This window comes from Mus musculus, chromosome 6 (genome assembly GCF_000001635.26).
Source record: "Mus musculus strain C57BL/6J chromosome 6, GRCm38.p6 C57BL/6J".
NCBI classification, from domain to species: Eukaryota; Metazoa; Chordata; class Mammalia; order Rodentia; family Muridae; genus Mus; species Mus musculus.
The window spans coordinates 60,758,868-60,783,959 of record NC_000072.6 but is presented as its reverse complement, the minus strand read 5'-3'; the positions used below and the strand labels follow the sequence as shown (position 1 = coordinate 60,783,959).

The 25,092-nt window shown below is 37.7% G+C and overlaps 1 protein-coding gene and 1 pseudogene across 2 annotated transcripts in view; both read left to right on the top strand.

Moving 5' to 3' along the window:
- Snca (synuclein, alpha) overlaps positions 1 to 25,092 on the top strand; it is a 98,283-nt gene that overhangs the window by 45,896 nt on the left and 27,295 nt on the right. The window lies entirely within an intron of this gene.
- On the top strand, positions 12,780 to 14,441 carry Mageb16-ps2 (melanoma antigen family B, 16, pseudogene 2; annotated as a pseudogene).

Genomic DNA, 25,092 nt, shown 5'->3' with positions numbered 1-25,092 from the left:
CACACCAAGGCAGTTTCCTGATTCATTAGAGGGAATTTTGTATCTGAGCAGAGGAACTCTCATGTTCCCCGCTTTCCCTTGTTATAACATTCTGAGCTCCATGACCATGTATTATTCCAGCTCCATGTTTGGACACGGGTGAAGGAAGCATATCACATGTTCTTCCTAAGAGACTTAGACTAAGTATGCAAAAGACCCAAAATTTTCGAAGGTCCAAGTCCCTATCTGTTCATAAGCTCATCCCTAGTCATTCATTGCTTCAGCTGCTGTTTTTGGACCAGTATTGAGTCAACTTCACATGCAGTTTCTCCCTTTCTACCATGACCATTTGTACATCCTCTTTGTTTCATGGTTTAATCCTGCAAAAGTATATATTTACTTTTGTTTGGCCTAATCTTGACCATAACCTAGATTGTACTTTAGACTTCTTACTCTTTAAAATTTTAAAATGTGCAGCATAAATAATTTTCTCCTACTTTGATTAATCCAAAAACTATTTCCAAGGTCATTATAAAAGGTCCCAAATTATGAGTTCCAATATTATGGTCAGTAGACCTATTTGTGCTCTATAACAGTGTTATATAATATTTTAATAGGAATATTAGAACGGAAATGGGCCTCATGTGAACAATGTGTTTTATATTACTCCCTTCCCCATTTATCATGCCTGGTATATGTGAGTATGTATGTATGTATGTATGTATGTATGTATGTATGTGTGTATTTTTTATGTATTGTTATGTATATACAAGTGATATATATATATATAATATATATGTGTGTGTATATATACCTTTATGTATGTATATACACACACACACACATATATATATACATACACACATATATATATATGTATATATATATGTGTATGTATATATATATACTGTGTGTGCATTCAGGTGCATTTGTGTGTGGAGGCATCTATGTCTTTGGCAATGATTCTCATAGAATTTTTTGAAACATTGTCTCTCACTGAATTTGGAATTACTGTTTCAGCTAGACTGGCTGGCCCTTGAACTTCTTCAAAGCCCCCTGCACTGGGTTTATAAACACATCTATGCCAGCTTTTGGTTGTATGGTAGGTATACAAGTTCATTTCCTCCTTCTCTTCAGCAAACACTTTACCCATTCTTCATAATTCCTATGCTCTAAGCCAAGATATTTTTTTCTTAATGTGTCCACCATGGCAAAGGCTCAGAATTATAAATGTGTTTCTCCAAAACCCTCAGTTAAGAATATGGCTGCCTAATTATGCATTTAACTAATAGGCTTCTGAAATTAATAACCAATATAATATCGTGGTTCACTAAGACAAATATTTGTAGATTTTAATAAAGGCAGGTAATGAAGCTAAAGTTAAAGAAAACCTTCAATACTATTTATCACTGTTTGTGAACAAAATATGATGAAAATATTTTGCCCATAACATAACACTGCCTTAACTATATCCATCTTGACTCAAAGAGATAGAAATCCGTTCTGTCACTCACAGTATATGTTTGCAGATGAATGCTAGAACTGATCACAGATGGGAAACTAGGTGTGCATTGCAGGGGCTCAGGTATAGGTCACAACTCTATCAGTCTCTGAACATCATGACACAGGTAGGAAGACCAGGAAGAAATGTGTTTTGTTTCAGGCCTCTATAATGAAAAGTGAATGTGAAAACTCAAAACTTCACCTTGAAAAGCCTCTGTATATCTTATATGTTTTTCCCATTTCCTGGTGAATAGGTAGAATACAGGGAACAAAAACCACTGCTCTCATCCCAGTATCAGCCCAGACTCTTTTCCCAGTACCTCATCTCACAGATATTCCTCCATTCCTTCCTCCCCTTCTCCTCTGAGAATAGGGAGCCCCACTTCTCCCTATAACCTTACCCCCAACCCCTGGCACATCAAATCACAGCAGGTCCATGTAAATCCCATCCCACTGAGGCCAGATAAGGCAGCTCAGCTAGGGGAGCAGGATCCACAGGCAGGCAACAGAGTCAGGGGCAGCCCCTGTTCCAAACCATTCTCATTCCTAGTAATGCTGTCCTAGCACTATGCTGATGACTGGACCAAACATACAATTTTTGTTCTTACTTGACTCTTACAACTTCAAAAATTAACAGTGTAAATTTCCAGTTAGCTTTTGATTTTAAGACAAGCTAATTAGTGAAGAATTAGGCACAGAAATCTACATAATAAAATAATTACAGAAAAAGAAAGTATCTAAGGTCAGCATTAGTATGGCATCTTATTTTCTGTCTGTCATGGGGAAACAAGCAATTCCATATGGATCGTAGAGGTCAGAAAGAGGCACTGCTGATCCCACACTGCTGTTCTATCTAGCACAAGCAGCAAGAGACTCTCCAAAGCCCAGTAAGCAAAAGCGCCCTGCTTATGTTGGCTCCACTAATGCAGGGAATTTCAAATGATGGATGAATTAAAAAATTTGAAAGAGGTTCCGCCTGACAGCCACTCATCTGTGATATATCCTTTGCTGTCACGATGATTAGCCATCTGTTCCTTTTCTAGATCTTACCCATCCACTATCATTACCATCCACCATCACTATCTACTACTAAAACCATTAAAGCACATTTAAAGATGTGAGGTCTAGGAATGGTATCTTTAAGGTAGCATATATGTCCAGTGTGGTAGCACGTGCTCAGGATAGGTCCTGAGTTCTATCCTCCAGCACCATCAAACCACAAAAGATAAAAAATGAAGATGTATGAACTATATACTTTATTAGCTTCTATCTATTACTAGCAATACAATGTCACACTCCATGGCAGTGGAAGGAAGGAGATACCAGGCATGCCACTTGACAAGTTTTTAGACTTGTGACTGGTTTCAGGTTATGTTCATAAAAGACACATGGAAAGGAAAAGTAGTTAAATTTGTGTGTTTGGATGGATTTACTTTGAGGACTGTGGTTATGAAGCACTTGTTTCTAGATTATTTCCTTTTATCCAAAGTAGAAGGGACTTAAAATTGTCTACGTTAGTAGTTCTCAACCTGTACCTGTGGATTGCAACCCCTTTGTGGTCACATATCAGATATCTACATTATGATTCATAACAGTAGCAACATTACAGTAATGAAGTAGCAACAAAAGAATCTTATGGTTGGGGGTCATCACAGCATGAGGAACTGTATTAAAGAGTTGCAGCATGAGGAAGGTTGAGAACCAGTGGTTTAAGGTCAGTGTACAGTCCCAATTTGAAGCAGCACAGATGCAAGTGCTCTTGGGTAACTTCTACATGGTTGTTTTACTGTAGTTACTGATCTAACTGTGAAAAGTGGTCAGCCTGTTGCAGACTGAATCTGAATAGAAATCACAATTTTGCATACTCTTGGTTTCATAATTCCTTTATGCACATCCTTCTGAGACCCTGGTTGTACTACACTACTACCACTTGGGCCTAGAGCCCCTCTCACTGTGAAAGAATGATTGTATCCTTGGGGAGCTATAAAGATTATGACTTTGTGAATTAATCTCAAATCAGGGAGCCACAGGACTTCCAACTTTATTTTCAAATATGTGTGAACTCCCCTGTGAGATGGTTTATCGAAGCCTTTGGGAGGTGCAGCCATCTGATTGACCAGTTATCTTATTTGCAATTGACTCTTTTATTTTATATGAAGCTCTGTTTGCTAAGAAGGACAATTCAATCAGCAGTCACTCATAGAACTACTCAGTTGATGTAATGAATAAAGAGACATTAGGGTCAGTGAAATGACTCAGTGGGTAAAGAAACATTCTGCCAAGTCTGCTGACCCAGGTTTGATACCCTAGGATCGACATAGTTGAAGGAAGGAACACTATTCCACCAGTTGTACTTTGACCTCCCCATTCTCACTTTAGCACATATGCATGCCCATACTAAATAAATGCAAAGTTTAAGAGAAACACCAAGACTTATTCAACAAATTTAATAACTTATTAGAATACTCAAGTACACAGTCAAAGAAAGAAGTTATATTATGGATTAATAGCAAAACACATACTGAGTGTTAAAAATTATATACTGGAGGAGAATGGGGAAGGGTAGATTGAGAGCTAGACATATACAACAGAGTGAACTTTCATCTGGCCCTTCAAAATTCTTAGTATGAAAAGGAATAGGGACTTGCAACTGAAAAGAACTCTAATGGCAATTCATAAAAACTTTAGGGTAGAATTTAGAAGAGGGAATTAAAATTTTAAGTCTACAATCAATTCATACAACAATCTCTTTATATAACAGTGTTTTTTGTACACTGAATACTGTGCAAATATTTTGTAAAAGGTATCAAGAACTATTCTGTTAACAGTGGCTTGCATATAATCAGACAAGATGGCATACATACTCTACATAACGCACATTTGTATAAAACATAAATAAATTGTAAAAACAATAGCCTACACACTATATTTTTAAAGTAGCATTTTCTTATTTTTGTAATAAATAAGATTTTTGAGATTTAGCTTATTTAGCCAACTAATCATTGACCTTTTTATAAGCAGATGTAGTAATTCTTAAAGTTCCCAATTAAAATAAAATGCAAAGTTTTTGCTATTGGTTTTGATACACTGACTCCAAACCATATGGTAGTATAAAGATATTTCTTGAAAACTCTGAAATCTTTTCATTGTCTTCTCTTAGAATTGTTTTATGACTGTTCTTCTTTAACAGTGTAGATGAATGAATGAACATCCAAAATGAATAGACCAAGCAGCCCGTGTTAGAAAATTCATTAGTTTTACTGGATTCCACTGAGGACTGGACAATAAGTGGCAAAACATATGAATGCAGTTCTGTGGAAGCTTCCTCAGGATTTAAATAAATTCAAGCAACACACACACACACACACACACACACACACACACACACACACACACTTGTGTACAGGGAGGAGAGCCATTGTATTAGAAAATGCAACCTGGATGGCCATCAGGGTGTGAATGTCAGCTACCACAAAATATATCAGACTCAAAGCTGAACAGGCACCAGTACTTTTTATGGAGAAGAACCAGGATGGCCTCAAACTCACGATTACCCGTCTCATCCTCCGGAACACTGGGATTATAAGTATACGCCACCACATTTGGTGAAAGAAAGGACTTGTTTTGAATTTCTGTATGAATGAAGTTTCAAAAGAATGCAATTAAGTACGAGATCAAATTTAGAAGAAAGATTTGATCTAAAAAATACAACTAAATGAGAAAAGGTGGATAGGAAAAAGCACAGTATGCATTCTTTATTGTGTTGCTTTCACGATGTCAAAAACAAATTAAATAGGCTAGTAAAATGGAAAGGCCATGAACAAATGTTCCTTGTAGTATAGAATATACTAGACTATCTCTTCTATATAAATTGATTTAAAATTAATGACAAACTTGGTTTCAATTCAACCAGCTCATTCTAAAAAGTTGAAATATACATATGTGTGTTTGTGTGTGTACAAATGAATATATAATGTATATAATGTACAATGTGCATATACATTGTATACATATATATGTTAGAATGATGGGTGTAATCATGTATTTATATTTTTGAATAAATTCTAAACATAACCAAATTCCAGAACAACTTAGCAGTACTAAGAATTACTGATTACATTAAAGTTTATTTATAATCAATACACAAAGATATTAATGCATGTAATTCTATCAGTATTTATGTTTCTGATGTTATAATGCCAATGTTTATTTCACATACGTTTGAATATTGTTTAATATTATACATATTCTAAATATAGTACCAAATGATATTTTTATTTACATTAATGAGAAAATGTAAGTCCTGGTGAAATTCTGTGAAAAAAGTTATGTATCAGTGAAAAATGGTATGGAACAACTTTCTTTCAGCTCCAAAAATGGCAATACTTTTCCCTTTATTCAATAAAGAGTATTTTTAAGTAGAAAAGTTAAAAAAAAAAAACGGGATTCTAGTCAGACAACTCGAAATATATGGGTCAGAGTAACAGTATCTCTGGAATGCAGGCTTAAAACCTGACTAAGATCAGAGACTTGAGTACCATACAGGGTTTTATGTGTGTATTGTCTGATAATGGCAAAAGAAGATGGTTTTAAAAATGACTGATTCATAAGCAAGTCAACATTAAGTGAAACTTGAATGGAAATTTAGTTTTCTAGTAATAAGCATTTAGATAATAAGGAGTGCCTTATTATTATTAGATATTAAGCTGGTACCCCCTGTGCCTTGGCTATGACTCTGAAATGAATAGAATGAAGTTACAGTTAACAGAGATGCAGAGGCAGACACTTCCCTGTGCTACCTAAACAGGTACTTAGTGTACTTTGAACCTTATTTCTGACAGGTCTGAGATGTAAAAGGAGGGAAACCAGTGAGCCCAGTGATTCTAGCGTTGCCGTGAACTGCTCAGAGGTAGTTTGTCATTGCACAGAGCTGTTCTCATAATAGTTATGATCCCAAGCCTTAAATTGTTGGGAACTATGTTACTGTTTATTTGTTGTTGTTTTTTTTTTTTTCCTCTACCCTCTGGTTAAAATATAATTTTGATGCATCAGCATAGTTATGAAGGGGACTTACTAGCAAGTGCTTTTTAACACTGATATTTGGGTCTCCTGGATTCTATGAAAGTCATGTCTCCTTAACTACTTTATCTCCTGCACTGCGCCCTCCCCCCCATATCCACAGAGCATCTGAATGGTCACTCGTGGCCATGCTCCAGAGGTGAGTGATGTACACACGGGTGGAGAATCCAATTTAAAATAGCATGAGAATGTAGAAGAGACAAAGGAGCACTGCAGGAGCATGTGCAGATATAAGTGCTGGAAGTCCCCAGACTGCTTTCTCCAGACTTTCTCAGCTCCTGGTGTTGCTGCCCACTCTGCTGCCCTGGTCCTTACCTTAACCAGCTCCCTTATATGCTTCCATGTTTTATCCTTCACTAAGTCTCTTTCTCTCTGGTTCTGGATGCTTAGATGTTCTTCCATTTGGTTCCATGTCATATGGTCATTTCTGTTTCTGCAGCAGCTAAACTGTTGGATAATGGTTTGCAGGTCTGACTCCCAAGTACCACTGTGAGCTCATTAACAATGGCTGCCATCTCCTTGTATCCTCTGCACTATACCAGCAGATGAAGTTGGACCATGGGCTGTATTCCATGGTGAATGAGTGCTCTGTGCTGGTTGGAACCCTATAGCAATAGACAATGTGAATACATTGACAGTGTTTTGTTGTTGTTGCTGCTGTTGCTGTTGTTGTTGTTGTTGTTGTTGTTTTTGGCAAGATACTCACTTCAGGGTTTTAAGAACATGACCCAACCTGTTAAAAATCAATAAATTCAGACAGAGGATTTTTTAGTTAAGAGTTAAGGTACAAATGAGAGATCACTGAAGGTTTTAAGCAGACTGTAAGGTAAGAAGGGAAGAAAGTTCCCAAAGTATATGCTAGGAGCTAGGGCTCCAGTGTAAAGGATGGCTAAACGTGGGTCTGTTTTAAGGGGTGTACAAACATATTTGGGCTAAGAAGGCCCAATATTTACTTTCGAATGAGGGAAAATGCTTGTGACTTAACAGGTTGCCTGTTCAATGAACTAAAAAAATGTAAACTCTTACTCCATAATCTCTTTAATATCTCACTTTTGCCAAAGGAATCTAACCTTATTGCCACCAAATCCCACTGAACTCCTAGACGAGCAAAAAAAAAAAAAAAAAAAAAAAAAGGGGGGGGGGAGTTCTACCAATCCCCATGACATTCTGCAATTTTCTAATTATAGATTGAAAAAGAGGGTTGAATTCATTTCATGGGACATTCACTGTGTGTCCCTACAGGATGCTGAGCCATAATTGACCCACACATGTGGTGTGTGATATTTGATCAGGGATCCTAGGCTGGAAAGACAGCTCAGTAGGTACCTTGCAAACACAAGGATTTGGATCCACAGAACTCAATTTTAAAAAGCTGGTCATGATAACACACATGAGTGATCCCCGCTCTAAAAGACAAGGATAGTAAGATGTCTGGGTTTCTTGGCTAACCAGCACAACCTACTTGGCAGATTCCAAACCTGCTAGAGATATTGTTGGAAAGAAAGTTCTCAACAGAATCTGAGGAACAACACCAGAAACAGTCTACATGTCTACACACACCTATCATCCCCCCACATCCACATATACACATGTACATGTATACCTATAGATAAACATTACCCTCCCCCACACTTGAAAATACACATATACACAACATTCATTTTAAAGACACAGGCTACAGTTTTCACTGTCTTGGGCATTGCTCATTCTTTTTTGTTAAGAAACTGCCAATGCCATTCCCCTTGCTAATAAATGTTATAAACTGTGGTCACATTATGCTGCAGTAGAAATGCCAGAGACTCTTCCTTTCTACTAGTATTCTGATGTGTTTATTCAGCTTCCTCCCACCTCCTCTATCCCTGTTTACCCTTCATAGTGTCTCATGACAGCTTTCTACTCTCTATATCTTTGAAATAAAGACTTTACCAACATTTTAATAATTTTTTTCATTTGCCGTTTTTATTTTTATCTTTTTAAAATTATTATTAGTTATTTTCCTCGTTTACATTTTCAATGCTATCCCAAAGGTCCCCCATACCCACCCCCCCAATCCCCTACCCACCCACTCCCCCTTTTTGGCCCTGGTGTTCCCCTGTAGTGGGGCATATAAAGTTTGCAAGTCCAATGGGCCTCTCTTTGCAGTGATGGCCGACTAGGCCATCTTTTGATACATATGCAGCTAAAGACAAGAGCTCCCGGGTACTGGTTAGTTCATATTGTTGTTCCACCTATAGGGTTGCAGTTCCCTTTAGCTCCTTGGGTAAATTCTCTAGCTCCTCCATTGGGGGCCGTGTGACCCATCCAATAGCTGACTGTGATCATCCGCTTCTGTGTTTGCTAGGCCCCGGCATAGTCTCACAAGAGAGAGCTATATCTGGGTCCTTTCAGCAAAATCTTGCTAGTGTATGCAATGGTGTCAGCATTTGGAAGCTGATTATGGGATGGATCCCTGCATATGGCAATCACTAGATGGTCCATCCTTTCGTCACAGCTCCAAATTTTGTCTCTGTAACTCCTTCCATGGGTGTTTTGTTCCCATTTCTAGGAAGGGGTAAAGTGTCCACACTTTGGTCTTCCTTCTTCTTGAATTTCATGCGTTTGGCAAGTTGTATCTTAAGTCTTGGGTATCCTAAGTTTCTGGGCTAATATCCACTTATCAGTGAGTACATATTGTGCGAGTTCCGTTGTGATTGGGTTACTTCACTCAGGATGATACCCTCCAGGTCCATCCATTTGCCTAGGAATTTCATAAATTCATTCTTTTTAATAGCTGAGTAGTATTCCATTGTGTAAATGTACCACATTTTCTGTATCCATTCCTCTGTTGAGGAGCATCTGGGCTCTTTCCAGCTTCTGGCTATTATAAACAAGGCTGCTATGAACATAGTAGAGCATGTGTTCTTATTACCTGTTGGGATATCTTCTGGATATATGCCCAGGAGAGGTATTGTGGGATCCTCCGGTAGTACTATGTCCAATTTTCTGAGGAACCGCCAGACTGATTTCCAGAGTGGTTGTACAAGCTTGCAATCCCACCAACAATGGAGGAGTGTTCCCCTTTCTCCACATCCTGGCCAGCATCTGCTGTCACTTGAGTTTTTGATCTTAGCCATTCTGACTGGAGTGAAGTGGAATCTCAGTGTTGCTTTGATTTGCATTTTCCTGATGATTAAGGGTGGTGTGACTCTAACTAAGGAAGTGAAAGATCTGTATGATAAGAACTTCAAGTCTCTAAAGAAAGAAATTAAAGAAGATCTCAGAAGATGGAAAGATCACCCATGCTCATGGATTGGCAGGATCAACATTGTAAAAACGGCTATCTTGCCGAAAGCAATCTATAGATTCAATGCAATCCCCATCAAAATTCCAACTCAATTCTTCAACGAATTAGAAAGGGCAATTGGCAGATTCATCTGGAATAACAAAAAACAGAGGATAGCAAAAAGTCTTCTCAATGATAAAAGAACCTCTGGTGGAATCACCATGCCAGACCTAAAACTGTACTACAGAGCAATTGTGATCAAAACTGCATGGTACTGGTATAGTGACAGACAAGTAGACCAATGGAACAGAATTGAAGACCCAGAGATGAATCCACACACCTATGGTCACTTGATCTTTGACAAGGGAGCTAAAACCATGCAGTGGAAAAAAGACAGCATTTTCAACAATTGGTGCTGGCACAACTGGCGGTTATCATGTAGAAGAATGCGAATTGATCCATTTCTATCTCCTTGTACTAAGGTCAAATCTAAGTGGATTAAGGAACTCCACATAAAACCAGAGACACTGAAACTCATAGAGGAGAAAGTAGGGAAAAACCTCGAAGATATGGGTATAGGGGAAAAATTCCTGAATAGAACAGCAATGGCTTGTGCTGTAAGATCAAGAATTGATAAATGGGACCTCATAAAATTGCAAAGCTTCTGCAAAGCAAAAGACACCGTCAATAGGACAAAAAGACCACCAACAGATTGGGAAGGGATCTTTAAAACTGTACTACAGAGCAATTGTGATCAAAACTGCATGGTACTGGTATAGTGACAGACAAGTAGACCAATGGAACAGAATTGAAGACCCAGAGATGAATCCACACACCTATGGTCACTTGATCTTTGACAAGGGAGCTAAAACCATGCAGTGGAAAAAAGACAGCATTTTCAACAAATGGTGATGGCACAACTGGCGGTTATCATGTAGAAGAATGTGAATTGATCCATTTCTGTCTCCTTGTACTAAGGTCAAATCTAAGTGGATTAATGAACTCCACATAAAACCAGAGACACTGAAACTCATAGAGGAGAAAGTAGGTAAAAACCTCGAAGATATGGGTACAGGGGAAAAATTCCTGAATAGAACAGCAATGGCTTGTGCTGTAAGATCAAGAATTGATAAATGGGACATCATAAAATTGCAAAGTTTCTGCAAAGCAAAAGACACCGTCAATAGGACAAAAAGACCACCAACAGATTGGGAAGGGATCTTTACCTATCCCAAATTGGATAGGGGACTAATATCCAATATATATAAAGAACTCAAGAAGGTGGACTCCAGAAAATCAAATAATCCCATTAAAAATGGGGCTCAGAGCTGAACAAAGAATTCTCACCTGAGGAATACCGAATGGCAGAGAAGCACCTGAAAAAATGTTCAACATTTTAATAATTTTAATACAGTCATTTATTGTAACAACCATTTCAAAAACACTTGTTTCCTTAGAATGAAAATTTTAACTAGATAAATGTGGTTATCCATGAAAATATTAAAGAATATACAATATACATTATATTATTGTATATATAATATGGTATAGCACATGATATAACACACACACACACACACACACACACACTTTACAAAAATGTTAAAAAATAATACCACACAGAATGTTGTGAGAAAATAGCATTAGTGTCTGACTCATCTTCTCATACTTTTAGAAATAAAATTAAAGTTCTTCACACTTTGTGTAAAGCCCAAAAGGTTCAGCCCTAAGGAAAACTTGAAATTTGGGTGTTAAATAAGCCACCAGTCTAAAAGTTGGACATTTCTGAATTAAGGCTCATGCCTCATTTCCACCAAGTGCTGCTTCAAAACAAAACAGTGATAATGGCCACAAAAAACCTCTGGCAACTCTAATTTAAGGTGACGTATACTGATGAATGATTTATTTATCTTAGAAGTGCCAATATTTCACTCTTTTCCATGTCTTTAAAGCAACTGAAATAGTTTCATGAGCACAGGCATAACTGGATTCTTGGATTTGGGGAGAAATGATTTGGCTATGTGCCTGTTGCTGAGGAAAGAAACTGCCAACACTGAGGATGTTTCTAAAGCCAAGTGCCAAATTGTTTGTGCTTAGCATCATGTATCAGGCTGGCCCTGCAAGATGATTCCATTCCAAAGGTCAGAAATACTCTGCCCTGTTTCCAGAATTTTATTCAGAAATTGGAAATAGAGACAGCTTCAAAATAGTACACATCCCATCTTCTTCTCAGAATGAGGGCTTTGATCCAAGCCTTGCTATGTAAAATGCATGGGAGGAAGAGGAACCTAATACAAACTTTGTTTATTCTATCCGCCATTGCTGTTTTCATCTTCAGAAGAATTCTGCTTTTTGGTTTAGTGGTAATAACTTGTACCAAGTCGATGGCAACTCCACCCAGATAATGATGAGTTTGTGAGAACATATTTTTCACATGTTTGAAGAATAGAGCTACATAGGGTTGAATCTGCCTTGCAATTTGATCTTTATCAGTTTTATGGAGGCATATCTCCATGATTACCCCTGTGTATGTTTACTTTAATTAGATAAATAACCAGAAACCAATTGCTCCCTCACTTATGATTATGTGTATTCTCCATGGAGTGAGAGACAATAGCTAGTAGCCATTTGTTTACCTTCTTACTTTCTTACTCTCACTACCCAGTATTTCCTAATTAAAGCTATCAGCAGCCACCATATGCCTGTGACATGAGTCTTACTCTGTGGAAACACCATGATCAAACAAACAAACAAACAAACAAACAAACAAACAAACAACAGGTTGCATTCTCAGCAGTTGCAGAAAAACTCACTTTCTTTTGCATTTTCAACTTGTTTTTACATTAATCACAAACATTAACAGTCTAACAACATAATGTGTTCACTTAAAGATAAACAACACAGCAGTTGTTAACTGAAACTCAGATGTCAACACTGGGTTAAGAGAATTATGGTGGGTTTACCGAAAAGTTGAAAGAGAGAATTGTCTCAGTGAGGTGTGGCCTTCAACTGGAAGCACTGAAGCCAGACAATTAGAGGGAAGATTCAAAGGAGGTGCTCTCAGGATTTAAGTCACCATGTCTCAGTCTTCAGAAGAATGTGCAGCTGACCAAGGCCAGACCTGTGAAGAGACCCAGAAACTACAGGTTGCAGCAGCCTCCATCGATGTTGAGGAGCCATGTTCCTCACCTCATCTTATGGCTACTAGTCTGAAGGACCAGACCAGTGAGGAGACCCAAGTCTCCAAGGATGTGGAGGAACCATGTTCCTCTTCTCAACTTCTTATGGCTAGCGACCAGGATGATTCTGAAGATGAGACAGCCAGTACTTCCAGTGATCTTCAGCATCCCTATGACTCTTCAAGCGAGTCTACTGAGGATCTTGATGACCAAGAAGTGCAGGGTAGCCCAGTCATTCCACCAGATCAGTCAGATAGCACAGATTTACCTGTGATGACTGTAGATGGGAAAGTTGATTTCTTGGTGAATTACATGCTGTACAAGTATCAGGTGAAAGAGGTGATGAGTATGAATGATATAATGACACTCATTGTCAGAGAGGATGAAGATCGTTTTCATGAAATCCTCATGAGAGCTTCTGAGCGCATGGAGATGGTCTTTGGGCTGGATGTGAAGGAAGTAGATCCTATCAACCATTGCTATGCTCTCTTTATCAAATTAGGTCTCACCTATGATGGGATGCGCAATGATGAGTACAGCTTTCCTAAAACTGGTCTCCTGATACTCATCCTGGGTGTAGTCTTTATGAAGGGCAACCGTGCCACTGAAGAGGAGATTTGGGAAGTATTGAATCCAATGGGAATCTATGCTGGGATGACTCATTTCATGTTTGGTGACCCTAGAGAGCTGATAACTGATGAGTTTGTGAGGGAGCAATACCTGGAATACCAGCCAATAGCCAATAGTGATCCCATACAGTATGAATATGTGTGGGGGCTACGGGCTAAAGCTGAAACTAGTAAGATGAGAGTGTTAGAGTTTGTGGCCAAGGTTCATGGGTCAGACCCTACTGTGTTCCTTTCTCAGTATGAAGAGGCACTGATTGAAGAAGAAGAGAGAACCCTTACCATGCTATTAGAGCATGCTGATTCAAGTTCTACTTCTGGTGAAAGTTCTAGTGACACAAGCAGCAACTTCTCTCAGGTCTAGTACAGTCAGAGATCAGTTCCTTCTGTATAATTTACAGAGAATTTTTAAACTTGCGGGGAAAGATGTACGACCTAGATTGTATAGGGAGAAGGGAGCGTCTTAGCTGCATAGTTCTAATTTGTATAAGCACCATGCCATGTTTTTCATTGTTTGCCCTTTATATATGAAAATACTTACACTTAAAAGCATTGTTGTTTAGTTTCAAAATCTCAACTTAATACCATTCACAAATTTAATAAGAGCGTTGTCATAACATAAAACTAATTGGGAAATAATCCCATCTATCTGTACAGTTATCTGGAATAGTTAAACATGCGTTTTCTAAGCTTCTACCTTTTAAACAGCTTTCTTCTAATTACTCCCTTTGTACCTTTCCATTTCTCAGTAAAATTACATGCTCTATGTGGAGTTGTTTACTTTATAGTTGCCAATAAAATTCAAGAAAGTTTAAAAAAAAAAAGAGAGAATTATGGTAATTCCTCTCAAAAAAAAAAGTGTCTCACCATTATTTTCTCACATCTTATTAGAAGGGTATCTAACAAGATCCGTAGGTATGTAGAGCCAGCAAGCATCTGGCTTCTCATCTCTGTGGTGGAAGTAATTAAAGTAGGAAGTGCCCATTTTGACTCTGCTGTCAGCAGAAGAGAACACACTAGACTTGTTAGTGCAGCCTTAGCCAGGCCATCTACTTCCATGACATGGGATAGGTATAAATTAGCATGGCCATCCTTTCTTGTCTTTGTAGTTCATACAGAATCCAGGAAGCAACACATTTAGGAGTAGGAGTTGTACCATTTTTGCATAGGAAATGTACAGTTTCAGTGTCAATGCAGGGAATTACTATATTTATAAAAATCACAGAGTCCCTCTGGCTGGTGCTTTTTAGTCAAATATGAAATGAGTAGTATTGGAATTACAAGCTGGCATCACTTCCGTCATTGGAGACCTGTTTCTGCAGTCACAGCTGCTAAAACAGCTTCATGATTCCTTTACTACGAGCTTTGTGGTCCTGCAGATGAAGGATATCATAGTACATTTCCTGCATCTCTCATGACACTCGTGATCAGCATATAAGACTTTTCTTTTGTCGAGAATTAAATAAGAATATGGCCAAGGAACAGAATTAGTATTGTGAAGAAGGTGTAATGAGATAAGATAAAGAATGATTCAGAGCTGCCAATCATGTATCCCTCTTGCTGGGTTCATTGTCTCTCTATCTCAGGCATTGAATGAAACATACTCTTGTTCCTGACTATAAAATCAGTAATATAAAACAACCAATTTAATAGCATTTAGAAGAGACTCAATAGACCGGCAGGGAGAAGACTGTATCCACTGATTTAAAATATGTATTATGATACCATAAATTTTAAAAAGAAAGGAAGGATAGTCTTATAAATTCCTAAGTTTGATAGCACATAAGGGCTGAATGGTGATCACTTGGGTCCCCTTTACCTTCATTGGTTCTTTGCATCTTCACCTCGAGCAATTGATTGTGTTTCGCTTGTTTGGGTTCTCTGCCTTTCTCCACACTCCATGATTTTTTTCAAAACTGTCTTCTGTTCCCCTTCTTGCCCACATTGTAAACATGTGAAGTAGAAAAGTGAAAGTGATTTTGGTGTCTTTTCTTCAGAATCATTATGTTTTCCAGCAAGAACTAACACTGAAAGCTACCTGAAACACAAATAAATTAATAGAATTGAGCCATACAGTCATCTGTATATAAAGGTGTAACGTAAAAGGGCCACTATATAGGAAGGCAGAGTCAGCATAAGGCTTGATTTAAAAAAATGGCAGAACAATTATCCCTTTGATGAGATAGACTTACATCTTACAAGTGTAGTCATGCTACATCATAAGTTGACCTCATTTTCTAAATTAGTCAGAGGAGCATAACTTTTTTTTCTGTCTTTCATTTTTTTTGCTTTGTTTTTGTTTTTCTAGACAGGGTTTCTCTGTGTATCACTGGCTGTCCTGGAACTCACTCTGTAGACCAGACTGGCCTCAAACTCAGAAATCTGCCTGCCTCTGCCTTCCAAGTGCTGGGATTAAAGGCATGGGCCACCACCATTGCCCGGGTCGTCTGTCTTTTCTAAGTATGCTTCCTCCAGTACATGTAATGTTTCTCCTTTTTTCCCATATTTTCCTGTTCTGGGCAGCTGTTAGGATTTACAGATTGCTTGCTTGCCTTTGGTTATTTCCTGTTGCGCTGTAATAAAACTGCCCTCTTTTAATAAACATAGGCTTTGCTTGACTTCAGAACCTGTTTTAGATGTGTGTTTCCAAAAAGGTTCCCATCTGTATTCTTAGACCCCTTATGTCTTGCATGAGCACATTCTTCCCCAGTTTGTATACTAAAGATACTTGGTTGAACCCATGTTTGTTTGGAACATATTTATTTCATTTGGATTCTGAGTTGTTCCTTTGCTTTACCTAGTGGAGCAGAGCTTATGGGACCCCAGAGTCTTTTCTGGATAAGCTTTCTTCCATGAAGCAAGGCTTCTGGGATTTTATAAGATGTTCTAAGGAAAATTCAGTTTAAAATGAGACGTTATGTTGATGTGATAAAGGTACAAATTTATGACAACTACTTTATTGTTGCCAGTTAAGAACCACATTGTAAACATACCCCCTAGAATACATTTAATTCCATAGCACTTAACTATATGTCCCTACAAGTAAGGTATGACACTCTTCTGTATATAAAGGCATCCTCATAATCTTTATCATCAGTGTTTGGTAAACATTTACCTGTTCAAATTCTGCTTCATGGTGAGAATTTTTATTCAGAAATATAACAAACTAATTAAATCCTTTTTTGACAATTTTCTGTATTATTTAAATACATCATACTAAAGATTTTAGTATATTAACTAAATAAAGATTATAATATTATTTAAAGTAAGCCCATCAATGAATAAGATATATACGCACATAGGGACCCCTTAGTCACAGTCTAGTAGACTCAGGCTTCTCATTGTTTCCTTTTCCATCCTTTCCTTTTCTAGTTGATACCTATGAGTTTGCAGGTTTGTTGTTGAAGGAAGTTGCTCCTGAAAGACTCTGTCCAGGCCAACAGTGGCCACAAGAGCAGGGCCAGATGCAAGTCTCTCTTCCAGCTCTACAGTGATAGTTAAGATGGCTGCCATCTTACCCTCCACAGCTACTGTCAACCATCTGAACTAGCAGTTCCACATACATCTCCCCTAAGCTTGCTTACATTAAGATCAGCATCTCCTTTTCCCTGGTCTCTAGTTAGATCTTTCCATATTATATTTCCAACTACAACTTTTAAATGCTTTCTCAAAACCTTCAAAACATTGTAAAGCATATTATTAACAAACCCAGTTTGTCATTGGTCTAACTTCATTTTCTTCTGCTGCTACTTTTCCAGCAACTAGCTTCCACTGCAAGTAAAATTTTACTATCACCAACACATGAGAGGTAAACATGAAGCCAGAGGAGTCTGTATGTGTATTTTGTGCAATAAGTTGGTTCATGGCCATTACACCAAATGCCTGGTTGTACTGGTTGACAACTGTCTTTCTACCAGATAGACTGTTTGCCCACTGTGCGATCTTGGACAACATTTAAATTTTTGTGTTTCTTAGCTTTTTTACATGTGACATGAGGATAAAAATTACTCCTACTTCATCAGATTTAAATAAAGTGTTTTAACATAATACCTACCCTATAACAATTCAGTTCAATGATGGTATCATGAAGAGAAAACACATGACTTTAATTGAATTTTAGAGTTCTGATGTGTGTGTGTGTGTGTGTGTGTGTGTGTGTGTGTGTGTGTGTGTGCATGTAGATATAAAATATGAACCAGAGGATTACCTGGAAATAACTGGAAACAGAATGACAGAATGTATGATAGATTCGGAATGACCATAGAATTAATATTTGCAAATAAATAGTAGAATGATTCCACTGATCTTTTGGAAACTAAAAGAGAGAAGAATATTTCAAACAGCTTTCAGTGTGGCTTTCTGTGATGCTCTCTGTCTGCTGCTTCTGCTGCTGCAAAATAAAGCTTCCCTCCTCCCCCTTATGAGCAGTGAGAGTGACACTTCCCTGTGGGTGTTGGGATAACTATTTAGAATGCAGCGAGGAATTACATTGCTTAGAAACGTGGCAATAGAACTTCTCTTCTAGGGTCCATTAAGTCACCAGACACAGGTAGTGGGCTGATCTTACAGTAACCAAGCATGAATCTCCCCATATTTAGCAGGCCATGAGCCAACTAGGAGACCAGTATAGAAATCTATAGCCAGCAAGAAGGCAGAGAACAATTGACTCTTGCTTGCTTGTCCCCATCAATTCATTTACAAACAGCCCATATACCAAAGGTGCTGGAGACACTGTGGAAGAGGGGGTAGAAAGACAATGAGACCAGAGGACTCAGTGGTTTGTTAGCATATGGGGTCTTCCTAATAAAATGCAAAAGGGGTATGGAGAGGGGAGTGTGAGTGAATATGTGCATATGACCAGATACAGTGTATGAAATTCTCGAAGAATTAAATTCTCAATATAACTCCCAACTGCAGGCTAGAGAGTTATTCTTAGACCCACAGATAAGTGTAGCCCTTACCATTCATCATAGAAAGCCACAGTTAAAAGCCATCTAAATTGCTTTTTCCCTCTATCATGTTCCAGAAGCTCAGTGACATCATTATTCCCCCCCATTTACAAATATAAATTCTATAGTATTTCCATTTTTTAAAATTTCCTGTTTTCGGTGTTTATTGTTTGTTTGCTTGTATGGGATTCTTGTTGTTGTTGAGGCAGAATCTCTCTACGTAGTTCTACCTGTCTTATAACTACTTGTGTAAACCAGGCTGACTTCAAACACACAGAGATCTTCCTGGCCTCTGCCTCCTGAATACTGAGATTATAGATGTGCAGTGCCATTTCCAGCTACTTATTTTCAAAAGGCTGTTCATATTTTGGTGCCTGTTTCTGTCAAACTCCAAGTGAGAAGATTTGGATTAAGAATTATAGCCCCTTTCCATCTGGTTTGCACCTAATTCTGATCCTAAAACAAAGTAAGCTTCTTTTCAAATTATCTTTTATTTATCAAAACCATGGTTTAAATTTCCAGCATGAATATACAATTTGCCATTTAAAAGTAATGTTTGAAAGTTGTGACAGCTGACCAGAGACAAGGCCTACTGAAGGTGAGTTCCAGTGCTGTGGAGGGAGAGGTCATGAATGGTCTTGATGAAGCTTATTGCATGCAAGATCATCACAACTTCAGAAAAGACCTTAAGATGCCAACTAACTATGTTATTGCTGGGGTTCAGAGAGCCTAAAATGTGGTGTGGATTGTATTGGCAATGTAACTAAAGAGCAAGAATGTTCATATTTTATGTGATTTTAAAGGTATTAAGTATCAATGAACTAATTCTTTCAAGAGCAGAGATAAATGAAACATTTTATCTTTCTGTTTTCCTTCTTACTCTCTAGGAGGCTCATGTTGAAGACAAGTCTGAATAGGAATGCTTGTAGAAGCACTCATTAACTAGGATTAAAATAGCTAGCATGGATTCACCACAGACCTTACAGTAATTGGTCTGCAAGCCATTCAATCCTGCCACCATAACATTAGTCCTTTTTAAATTTTTTAAATTTTATTTATCAATTTCAATCTGATTTTACATAGTGAGGTTTTCAAATTTCAATGTCTTTGGTCCCTGCAAGCTTTATTGAAAGATATATTCATCTATCCAGGGCTAATGGTATTTATAAGCATAACTGTACTCACATGGATTTCTTAAGAGGAACAATACATAAAATTTACATTACAACAAATTTTGTGAAGACTTTATATAAGTGTGCCTCAGCTTATAGAAAGTATAGATAGAAAGTTTAATGGCTATCAACATCATAGACTTTATGTTTGTAAAGTTAACAAGAAAGTCTACACTATAAAGCGATAATAGATAATTATACATAAAGTATGTAACTAATACCAACTTCCTTTAATAAATTGTAGGGAATTTGGCAGTAAAATTACAGCAATGTGCTAACCTAGTAACTCAATCACTGTGTATCACCTCTAAAATTCATTTTAAATTCAACAGTATAATTTCTCATAAGCAATGGCTTACTCACTCATTGAACAAATGTTGAGCATTTGTGGAGACATAGTACTTATTCTAGCCAGGTATGTTGTTATGTGGGCTCATTTTGTATATACAGAATATAAGAAATTATCTGAGAAAAGACAGAGTTAAAGAATTCAACAGTAATGCTTGAGAGTGGTTATTGTTTGGCAAGGCACCCAGCTGTCCTTTCTAGAGAGTAACAACTTCAGCATTGGGATGAGAAATTCTCACTTCTTTGTACCTCACTGACCAGGGGTGAGCAGAGCTGCTCAGAAGCTCTCTTGGTGCCTAATACCCTCCATTCTTGTTAGTGATCTGAAACTCTGGAATCTCCCACAGTTCCCCATTCATAGAGCCTGTTTATCTAAGTGAAAAAATAAGAATAAAAAAGGGTGCTGTAACAAATACACAAGAAATATGAACGGCGTTCTCACCGTGTTCTTGTAGAAATGTAATAGAAATTTAAGCTGATGTTAGGTGACAATTAAAATCTGGGAGGTGTTTTGTACACTATCACCTCTTTGGGATGAGATCTTATGAATGAGTGATGTCTAGTAGAAAAGACCTGTAATCATAGGTTTTGTTGACCCTTTTCCTAGATAATAGACGCTGTCTTAGAAGCGCCACTAACCTCTGATATTTTCCTCCAAGACCTCTGCAAACCTGTATTCTGCTTATTGTACATTGCCATGGCAATACTGTCTAGTCTGCCCATCCAGGTCCCTATTCATATGACTCACTTGGCTGCTCCACAGGAGAGGAGTTAGCTTCACCTAACCAGCACCACTGTAGCTTCCAGGAAGGGACATGGGAAAGAATAGCCTGCCAACTAGCCAGCAGGCCTGCTCGTCCCCTCTTTACTTCTAATAGCAACTGCAGGGCTATAGCCAGCACAGATCACTGTTAATATTAAAAGCTTGTGAATCATGGCAAATCATCGTCTTTTATGGTCAGAAAGAATGATGCCTCTTATAAGTCTTTTCTGCTTAATTATGGTAGAAGGTTTCTACATGTTCCTCTAATTATAGCAAATATAATCAGACTAAAGCTTGGTAGCTAATGCTATACTTATAGGAAGTGTACAGAACAGTGAATAATGTAGATGTTGATAATATACACATGCTAAAGTATCCTCTAAGAAAAGAAGGCAGTGTCGCAAATGAAAGTAATTTAAGTGAAAGTGTTCCTATGAAGAATCATTGTCGTCACAAGCCTGGCAACATATGAATGTATAATCCCTGTGGTTCCTTCTGTGATAATATGAACTCGATCTTCTTACTTCCATAAAGGAATGACAAGCCAAGCTATAGGAACAAGAAAGCAAGCAAGGCACACAAGTATTGCCTACTTTTTCTTTTCTTTTCTTTTTTTTTGTGATTACACTGTCAGAACTCAGCAAATGCCTATATCCCCTGGTAGCCTTTAACAGGAACATTTTCATTGTCTCTGTCATAAAACGACTGTATGTCACATGGATTGAGTGAAAGGAAGGCACTGAGTAAGAACTGTGGATTCTGAATATCAGGATATCCTGTTTTTACGCCAAGGCTCTTTGTTAACCATCTTGATCAATGATGCCAAACTAGTCTAGATTTAGGCTGTGAGATAAACATTTGTTCTTGTATACAGTTCCCCGATCATGGCCAAAGGACAGCATGAACAGAGGTGAAGGCTCTGGTTTCCCAGACAGTGGTCTCATTATCTCTTTTGCATGTTTTAAGGGTCATTCTTAACTACAGCCCAAGACTCTTGATAACAGGGCTCACGTAGAATAATTGCAGGACAGGTTTAGTATAGTATCATTTTTCATCCTCCAATGCTAATCAGATTGAAAATAAACCTGTCACTGAGCAGAAGAAACAAGGCCAAGGCCATTTGCTGCATGTGATCTTTTCACACTGGCTTGCTGAGTTTCAGATGATTTTTCTGTCACACTCCAAAGAACATGAGTCCCTGAAGACTTTTGTGAAGGCTTAGCTATTATCAAGCCATTGCCTCATGGATGACTTCATAAATGTTTGCTTTTGCATCAGGTAATGGCATACAACATAATTTGTTCCTGACTCCCCACTATACACACATATATCTCCTTTGACATTAGCTAATAAAATGACAGAGAGACGTTGATTTCTGACTGATAATATCACAAGAGCTCCCCACACACTGTCTCCTACAAATAGAGTGGAATTTACAGTTTTATAATGTCCTTAACATTTTTCTTTCAAATGATTATATTTAAACATCTAACATTTATGCATACATTTATAGCAAAGCATTTAATTTCAGCAACCTTCCTGCTCCTAATTAAGCAGTCATTTACTCTATAGAAATAAGGAGTATATCAATCTCAAAGGCCATCTTTCAACATGCTCACACTTGACACTCTTGTTTCATTTACCCATGTTTTCTGTCACAGGTTCTGATGGATTAATTTCTGATTTCTCTCAAAGCCTACCAAAAATTTTTTTATCATAAAATCATTTAGAGTGGTTATTTTTAGGAATAATTAATATTGTATGCTTGTGAAAAATATAGATATTTAAAATAAAATATTAGAGTTAATAAAATAAAATAAAATAATCATATAATGTGTTTGTTTGATAAAATTAAGCTTAAACAATATTTTATTTATTAAATTTACATATTTTCTTATATATATTTAATATATCTGTTCACAGTGTTCTTATAATAATCATCAAATACCCCTCTCAGTGGTCATATAAAGCAAATTTTATAAATTTCTCATTTCTGTTATTTATCCACCAATAATGTATATGTCATTGTCCTTCTATATAACACTCCTGCCTAGTGGTTATATAAAGTATGCTTTGTAACATTTTCTCTCTTTTAAAATTTACACATCAATAATTCATATACCGTTGTTCCTCCATATTTGTAAGTGAAGGCTCCAGACCCTCTTCAGATGCCAATGATTGAGGTAGCATCGTCATCACTCTATATCTATAGGACATAGTTTTAGAACCCCCTTCCAATGCCCATGAGTCAAATGTTATCATCCATTTGTACCTATAAGAAATGGCTCCAACACCCCCCTTGAGAGGCCAGATTGAAATTGCTTGAATTCATTAAACTGTATAATAAATACTTTCAACTTGTATCTTCCTACAAACTTACATTATAGTACCTAATACAAGGTAAATGTCATGTAAGTAGTTGTTATAATGTATTTTTATGGACTTTTGGTCTAGCATTGATATCAATCTATGGCTTCACAAATGAATAAGATTCTTTGCTTTGATTAATTACAGTTGCATCTTTTCCTTCTGTGGGTGTGTTTGCTGTTTTTGGAGGGTACTAGGTTGTAGAACAGTTTGGTAATATTTTTGTCTGTTAGACTGGTATCTCAAGCACCAGGTTCTATATCCAATCTGCCCTTGTGTACTCTCTATGGCAAGTCTTTATCCAACAGCAAACCACTCTGATATTAAAGAAAGTGGTGGCTAAATCCACATACTTGTTAGGTGCTTATTAGTTTGAGGAGTCAAGTGACTTCAGAAGTACTGTTTAATTAGTAGGGTTATGATTGGAAAGGGAAAAGAGAGTTCAGAAATGATGGGAAACGAGTGACACGTATTAGATTATTAGATAGGAATTAGAGGAGGAGGATATGTGTGTGGGAATAATTGATGCAAAGGGGAGAAATGCCATGTATGTGTGGAGGTTAGAGCTAGGAGACTAAAAGGAGTAGGTAAAAATACGTACTCAGATATCATAAACCAGGTCAGCCGCTGATCTTTGGGAGATGTGGCAATAAGTGGGAAAGGTACAGAAAGAAGGAAAACACGGAAAAGAAAGTCGGAAAAGGAAAGACGATGAGGGAGATAAGGAAGACAAGCAGGAGGAGAAGAAAAGGAAGAGAGGGAGAGAAAGAATGCCAATCAGTAACAGGTGGAGAGTGAAGGGGCCTGGGTTGAAGGCTACTTCATCTACTAGACTGTAAAGACAGGAAATAGCTGTGCAGAGAGAAGAGCTAAGCAGAAATAGGAAATCTCTGCCAGATATGTTACTGGTGGAGAGATATGGACAATATAAGGAAATGAGGCAACTGGCTTGAGTGCTGTTTTTTTTTTTTTTTTTTTTTTTTTTTATCATCCTAGTGGATCTGGGGCTTAGGCTTCCTTGGTCCTGGTCTTTGCTTTATCTCTGTTGAGTTTAACTGGTCCAGCCGTCTTTTGTACTCACATTTCTCCTTGCATTTGGAGTTTCTTGACTATCTTTTGTGAACTGTGGATAGTGTGGATGCAAACTCTTCCAAACTGAGTTGCTGTGATTTTTTGTCTTTTTTTTTAATTAGGTATTTTCCTCGTTTACATTTTCAATGCTATCCCAAAGGTCCCCCATACCCACCCCCCCCAATCCCCTACCCACCCACTCCCCCTTTTTGGCCCTGGCGTTCCCCTGTACTGGGGCATATAAAGTTTGCAAGTCCAATGGGCCTCTCTTTGCAGTGATGTCCGACTAGGCCATTTTTTATGATCAACAGAGGAGTCTGGCTTTGTGGTGCCCAAATGACTGTTTTGAGCTTGCCTTTCCTCACGGGGTTGCTGATGATGGCCTGAGCAGCAGTCACAGCAAACTTCCTTTTTAATATCTGTACAAGCACAGCTTTTGTAGATTCTTTGATAGGAACCTGCAGTCCACTTTTCTGGAGTGTGATAGAAAAGGCAACTGAGTTGGAAGCTGTGTTGAATTTAGATTCAGCTGGAAATCCAGGGTAATGGCAAAGAAGGTGTGTGCATCCAACAATTGACTTTTGTTAGTATGTTGATCAAGTCAATACAGAGGCTAGAGAAGCTGAGCATCATTAAATACTTCTATTTACTTGTTTTTCCTAAGTAAGGATATGTTTTAGCATGGCTTCTAATCACCATTCTGTCCCAGTTTAATATATTTAAATATATATACTTACTTGGATCTCATTAATATATTTAAATATATATACTTACTTGGATCTCATTGAATTGAA